General features: G+C 49.2%; 4 non-coding genes across 4 annotated transcripts; all 4 read left to right on the top strand.

Moving 5' to 3' along the window:
* Window positions 1-18: 18 nt before the first annotated feature.
* Trnac-gca (transfer RNA cysteine (anticodon GCA)) lies at window positions 19-90 on the top strand. The gene has a single exon. It is a non-coding gene; the product is annotated as a tRNA-Cys (tRNA).
* A 133-nt stretch (window positions 91-223) lies between these two features.
* On the top strand, window positions 224-295 carry Trnaw-cca (transfer RNA tryptophan (anticodon CCA)). Its single transcript has one exon. It is a non-coding gene; the product is annotated as a tRNA-Trp (tRNA).
* Window positions 296-428: 133 nt separating this feature from the next.
* Window positions 429-500, top strand: Trnac-gca (transfer RNA cysteine (anticodon GCA)). The gene has a single exon. It is a non-coding gene; the product is annotated as a tRNA-Cys (tRNA).
* A 337-nt stretch (window positions 501-837) lies between these two features.
* On the top strand, window positions 838-909 carry Trnaw-cca (transfer RNA tryptophan (anticodon CCA)). The gene has a single exon. It is a non-coding gene; the product is annotated as a tRNA-Trp (tRNA).
* Window positions 910-7,173: the final 6,264 nt, after the last annotated feature.

Below are 7,173 nucleotides of genomic sequence, written 5' to 3' on the forward strand. Positions count from 1 at the left end.
AAAGAAGGAAAAAAAAAAGACCCGATGGCGCAATGGTAGCGCGTCTGACTGCAGATCAGAAGGTTGCGTGTTCAAATCCCGTTCGGGTCACGTAGCTTTTCACATTCGTTTCCCGTATGGTGCGCACAACATAACGGAGACGCTTGAAGTTACTGACCTAAATCCCGCGTACTTGTGTGAGTACGCTCAGTGACTACACACGACAAAGTCATATGTTCGGTCGGACCCGATGGCGCAATGGTAGCGCGTCTGACGCCAGATCAGAAGGTTGCGTGTTCAAATCACGTTCGGGTCACGTAGCTTTTGACATTCGTTTCCCGTATGGTGCGCACAACATAACGGAGGCACTTGAAGTTACTGACCTAAATCCCGCGTGCTTGTGTGAGTACGCTCAGTGACTATACACGACAAGGTCATATGTTCAGTCGGACCCGATGGCGCAATGGTGGCGCGTCTGACTGCAGATCAGAAGGTTGCGTGTTCAAATCCCGTTCGGGTCACGTAGCTTTTCACATTCGTTTCCCGTATGGTGCGCAGAACATAACGGAGGCGCTTGAAGTTACTGACCTAAATCCCGCGTACTTGTGTGAGTACGCTCAGTGACTACACACGACAAAGTCATACGTTCGGTCGGACCCGATGGCGCAATGGTAGCGCGTCTGACTCCAGATCAGAAGGTTGCGTGTTCAGATCACGTTCGGGTCCGTTGCTTTTGACATTGGTTTCCCGTATGGCGCGCACAACATAACGGGGGCGCTTGAAGTTACTGACCTAAATCCTGCGTACTTGTATGAGTCCGCTCACTGACTACACACGACAATGTCATATGTTCGGTTGGACCCGATGGCGTAATGGTAGCGCGTCTGACTCCAGATCAGAAGGTTGCGTGTTCAAATCACGTTCGGGTCACGTTGCTTTTGACAATCGTTTCCCGTATGGTGCGCACAACATAACGGAGGCGCTTGAAGTTACTGACCTAAATCCCGCGTACTTGTGTGAGTACGCTCAGTGACTACACACGATAAGATCATATGTTCGGTCGGACCCGATGGCGCAATGCTAACGCGTCTGACTGCAGATCAGTAGGTTTCGTGTTCAAATCACGTTCGGGTCACGTAGCTTTTCACATTCGTTTCTCGTATGGTGCGCACAACATAACGGAGGCGCTTGAAGTTACTGACCTAAATCCCGCGTACTTGTGTGAGTACGCTCCGTGACTACACACGATAAGATCATATGTTCGGTCGGACCCGATGGCGCAATGCTAGCGCGTCTGACTCCAGATCTGAAGGTTGCGTGTTCAAATCACGTTCGGGTCGCGTAGCTTTTGACATTCGTTTCCCGTATGGTGCGCACAACATAACGGAGGCGCTTGAAGTTACTGACCTAAATCCTGCGTACTTGTATGAGTCCGCTCAGTGACTACACACGACAATGTCATATGTTCGGTTGGACCCGATGGCGTAATGGTAGCGCGATTCTACTTCCTGCCACGCTAGCGTGCGGACGTGGAACGATGGGCTCCGTCGGAGCTGCGACAACAACGGCTAACCCTAGCCGGGACCACGGTACAGACTCTGCTGCCAAGGATTCTACAAACGGATACCGCCTGATTCTACCGACGCTTCCAACAGGTAGCACATTGCTCAACACCCTCTTTTTGCACGCGGACCCATCTGGCAGGCCGTACAAGGCGGACGATTTTGCAGAAGGTGTGTTGTCGGTCATTGAGAAAGAGGACGTGGCACAGTTTGGGGCGTACATGTACAACCACGTGTGGGCATTGACACTTCACACGAGGCTAGCCAAGGACAAGTTGGTGCAGAAGAAAGAAATCGTGGTTAAGCGAAAAAAATGTGTTATCTTGGACCCCAACAAAAAGCACCTTGAAATGTCTCTGCATTGGCTTCCAATGTACGTATCCGATAATGCCGTGAGAAATGTTCTCTGCGCATTTGGCAAAGTGGAAGAGATAGAAAGAGAAAAGTGGAAATCAACGGCGTTCGCGGGCGCGGAGACGACGACACGAAAGGTGAAATTGACTCTTCGCGACGGGCTGACAGTAGACGCTATTCCACACATAATCAACATCCTTGGAGGTCAAGTGCTCATCGACATACCAGGAAGATCGCCACTGTGCCTGCGTTGCAAAAAGGTGGGACACTTAAGGAAGCAGTGCAACTCACCGTGGTGTCGGTCGTGTCGAAGGTTCGGTCATGAGACAGAAGACTGCATTAGCACGTACGCGTCGAAAACAAAGGCTTCGGTAGAAGACACAATTGCTGGTGATCTTATGGACGTGAATGAGATGTCAGTGGCCAGCAGCGTCAAAGCGGCGGAGGACGGCGGTGCATCTCATGCAGAAGTTACAGCGGGCAAACAACAGAAGGACCAGCTGCAAGCAACAGGGAACGAAAAGGATCGAGGTCAACCTCGGACCGATTCCGTCTGTACTCATGAAGCCGCTCTCTCAAGTACGCCGCATTCCAACGACTCAGGAGACATGGCCATCGACCAGACCGGTGGTAACTACTCGGAAAACGGCAGGCGTTTCTTGGAGGAAAAAAATAAGGTGGTGCCACGAATAGAGCACGACCATGAAAATGACGTCGCCCAACCAAGTAGTGAGATGACTCCGTCGGACGTCGGCGCTGGAAGAAATGAATTAAAATGGAAAGAGGTCGGGACCAGTCATAGGAAATCTAGGTACACGCCAGCTCCGGTCATCACACCTGAAGAAAGAAGGCGTCGCCTCAAAAAGGACCATTCGGTGTAAGTGATCGAAGTATAAAATCAGTAGCGATAATGAAAAGTACGACACTCAAGATTGCTACCTTGAACGTAAACAGTCTAGTGAGGAGAGAAAGGAAAGAGTGGCTTAGAACTGTTCTGCGAGAGGAAAACATTGATATAATCTGCCTGCAGGAGACCAAAATTTCGAGCCCCGAGGAAGAGATTGAATTTGCTGATGTCTTCAAAAAGTCGTATCTTGTGTTTCAAGCATGCGGAGTAAATAGAAGCGCTGGCACGGCCGTGATGATAAGGAAATCTCAAAACATTGTTGTCATCGACTGCGACCTTGAGCAAAATGGGCGCCTAGTATCTGTTGACATGATGTGGGACGATGAAGTTCTGAGGGTGATAAGTCTGTATGCACCCAATGAGTCCGCAGAGCGCAAGCTCTTTTTCGACACCAGTGTAAAACAGTTTGCCAACACATCGAGTACACTAATTATGGCGGGAGACTTTAACTGCGTGGAGCGCCAGTCAGACAGCACCTACAGGAAGGAAATTAAAGACAGCAGCGTATCCGTCCTTAAAAGGATAATCGAGGAAAATAATTTGGAAGACGTGGCGACCGGAAAACTATGTGATAAGATCAGATTCACTCATTGGCAAGGTACATCCCATGCCAGGTTGGATCGCATATATTGCTCCGGTGAAGTGAACCCAAGCATTGCGGAGTACCAAGCTAAGCCACTCTTCTTCACCGACCACGCTTTAGTAACGGCGCTGCTAAACGCAAACAGGACGTCGAACGTCAGAAAATGCCAATTGCCATGGAAGATGAATGAAAGTATATTAAGAGATGAAAACTTCGTGTCCGAATTGAAGCTTAGGATTGGTGATCTACGCAAGACGCACATGAATGCTCCGGCTTGGGAAACGTTTAAAGAAGCAGTTCGGGAAAAAGCGATTGAGTACGGGCAGAAAAAGGCCAAGGAAAGAAAGAATGAAATGAAAGCTCTACTGGGGAGTCTTGTAACCATCGTAAGAGAAGAAGAAAAAACGCCCGGGGTGTTTGCAGAAGACGTGAAAGAAATTAAGAAGAAAATACATGAACAAATGCGTGCGAAGTGGCGAGGGGCACAGGTTCGCAGTCGTCTGCAAGTCATCGAAAGGGACGAAATTCCCACAAAGGTCTTTTCTTTGCGAGAACGAGAAAGAAGGTGTCAAAACAAAATAGAGAGAGTTCGCACTGAAAGCACGGATCAGAAGGGGACTGGGGCAGTAGCTGATGCTTTCTATCAGCACTATCGTGAGCTGTTTGGTAAAGGAGAGACGCCACACGCTGAAACCGGAGACATATTCAAGAACGTTCCAAAGGTGGGCCCTGAAGATAGGGAGAAAGGGACAGGAAAAATCAAACGGAAGGAAATTAGAGCCGCCATAAGAAAATTGTCTCGAAATAAGGCACCTGGTCCAGATGGGCTTGGCGCTGCTTTTTACAAAACCTTTGAAGAAGATCTCTCTTATATCCTGGAAGACGTGTTTGATGATATCAGAACAAGAGGAATGATGACCCCATCTATGAGAAGATGCCACACGGTACTCATCCCAAAGAAGACCAAGGAGGCGGGAATACCCAGTACATCAGACTATCGCCCAATAAGCCTTTTATGTGTGGACTACAAGATTCTCGCCAAGGTGCTAGCAAGACGGTTGGACTCTGTGTTATGGAAGGTCGTAGGAAACCACCAGGCCTACGGAATCAAAGGAAGGAAGATCTCTGACAATCTCCACATCATGAGGACTGCGTGCGAGGTAGCGAAAACTACTGGGACACCTCTAGCCGTCTTCCAGGCTGATCTCAGTCAGGCTTTTGACCGCGTAAGTCATGAATTTCTTGATGACCTCCTGTGCTGGATTGATGTCGGAAAGGACCTGCTCGAGTGGGTGAAGATCTGCTATAAAGGCATATCTTCGCAACTCATTATCAACGGAAAAATTGGAGCTAGGTTCCCAGTTGAAAAGTCTGTCCGGCAGGGCTGCCCTATGTCACCGGTTCTCTTTGCCGTATATATTGAGCCGCTATGTCGTGCAATTATCAACAATGAAAAAATCGAGGGCCTGCAGTTGGCGCAGACAGAAGTGAAGCTGCTGGCTTACGCTGACGATGTGGCATTTATCTGCACTAGCAGGGAGGGACTGGAGGAGGTTTTTGCTGTCTTGCAATTGTTTTGCGTCTGCTCGGGAGCCAAACTAAATGTGAAGAAGTCTCAAGGCACGTGTTTGGGAGACTGGGACGACAGGTCAACAGTGTTCATGCAGATGAAATGCACGTCAGAAGTTGGAACTTATCTAGGAGTCAATCTGGACTGGTGCACTCCGGACGCCACGAAGTGGCAGCGGAAGATTAACTCCCTTCACGCAAAGCAAAAGCCCTACATGGGAAGAGGTACATCACTAATTAACCGAAGCTATATATGCAACACCGTGCTGTTCCCAGCGGTTTTGTACTCTGCACAGGCAACCACCATCGACACACTGTCAATGCGTCGATTTGAAAGGATATGCGCCGTCTTCTTGTGGCAATCCAAGTTCGAGAGGATGCGTCGGTCAAACCTGTTCTGGCCTCTCGAAGCAGGAGGGTTGAGCCTGGTCAACCTGGCAATCAAGATCAAGGTTCAAAGGTTCATGTTCTTTAGAGATGAGGCAAGGTCAGAACTCAGGGTCGCCATGCAGACGCTGGGAGCGCACCATCTCCTGCCATGGATCGTCACCACAGAAGACGGGGTGAATAATCATCGAGTCTTGGGCTTCTATAAGGAGGTTAATCAAAGTGTCCAGTTCTTCACGGAAAGGTTTTCGTGGGAATACCTCTCAAGCGTGAAAAGGAAAACGCTTTACTGGGACACGATATCCAGTACATTTGCTCCTCCACTATATCGCCAATTAGGCGGGAACACGGTAGGGATGGATACATTGAAGCGAATTCGCCAGCTGCCAGTAGCTACGGGGACAAAGGACTTCTTTGTCCGTTTCCATTGTGAAGTCCTCCCAGTGAGAAAGTGGATGATGGGGAAAGGCTTCTTTGTGCCGAACAATGGGAAATGCGATGTCTGTGGCCACGACGAAACACTAAGGCATGTTTTCTCCGATTGCAGAACGGCGCTGCTCTTCTGGAGTGACCTCCGTGTGTCGCTGGAGATTACGGCGGACTTCACGTACGAAAACCTCAAATTTCTTATGTTCACCAATGACCCAAGCGCCGAACTTCTCAGTGTGATCGCAATGACAGGACTACACGCGTTGTGGAAGGCACGCACAGCACGAGTCGAGTGCGACGTAAGAGCGGCGCCACCGGTTACGTACCTGAAAGAGAAGTTACTGTGGACGGCATCACTAGCTGGGCACAACAAGCTAAAGGACGAGCATCGCTGGATCAGGCTCGCCAACATCGTCAGAAACCTCAAACCAGAGACATTTGGAACCGTGTGCAAGCTACTGATGATAAACAAAGCGTCTCGAGAGTGATTGGAAAATTCTACAGCGCGCAACACGGAATATGTCTAGTGAAGTAACTTTGATGCATACAATATATGTAGCACATCTTAGGGAATGAGGGCCCTCACCCACTAACTGACGTGCCCAATGATATCGTAGTGCTGATCGGGGGCTTTGGCTTTTTGGAGTGAAGCTCCCTACCCCGCCACAATGGGGAGTGTTGCGATGAACTTAGGTGGAAAAGAAGGGCCAAAGTAGGCCTAGTTTTGACTGCGTTTTTATCGAACTGTGACGAGAAACAATATGTTTTCGAACATTTGTTGCCAATAATAATAAAAAAAAAAAAAGGCGTAATGGTAGCGCGTCTGACTCCAGATCAGAAGGTTGCGTGTTCAAATCACGTTCGGGTCACGTTGCTTTTGACAATCGTTTCCCGTATGGTGCGCACAACATAACGGAGGCGCTTGAAGTTACTGACCTACATCCTGCGTACGTGTATGAGTCCGCTCAGTGACTACATACGACAAGGTCATATGTTCGGTTGGACCCGATGGCGTAATGGTAGCGCGTCTGACTCCAGATCAGAAGGTTGCGTGTTCGGGTCGCGTTGCTTTTGACATTGGTTTTCCGTATAGCGCACAACATAACGGGGGCGCTTGAAGTTACTGACCTAAATCTCGCGTACTTGTGTGAGTACGCTCAGTGACTACACACGATAAGATCATATGTTCGGTCGGACCCGATGGCGCAATGGTAGCGCGTATGACTCCAGATCAGAACGTTGCGTGTTCAAATCACGTTCGGGTCACGTAGCTTTTGACATTCGTTTCCCGTATGGTGCGCACAACATAACGGAGGCGCTTGAAGTTACTGACCTAAATCCTGCGTACTTGTATGAGTCCGCTCAGTGACTACACACGACAATGTCATACGTTCGGTTGGACC

The sequence above is a fragment of the Ornithodoros turicata genome, chromosome 1 (assembly GCF_037126465.1).
Source record: "Ornithodoros turicata isolate Travis chromosome 1, ASM3712646v1, whole genome shotgun sequence".
Classification (NCBI taxonomy): Eukaryota; Metazoa; Arthropoda; class Arachnida; order Ixodida; family Argasidae; genus Ornithodoros; species Ornithodoros turicata.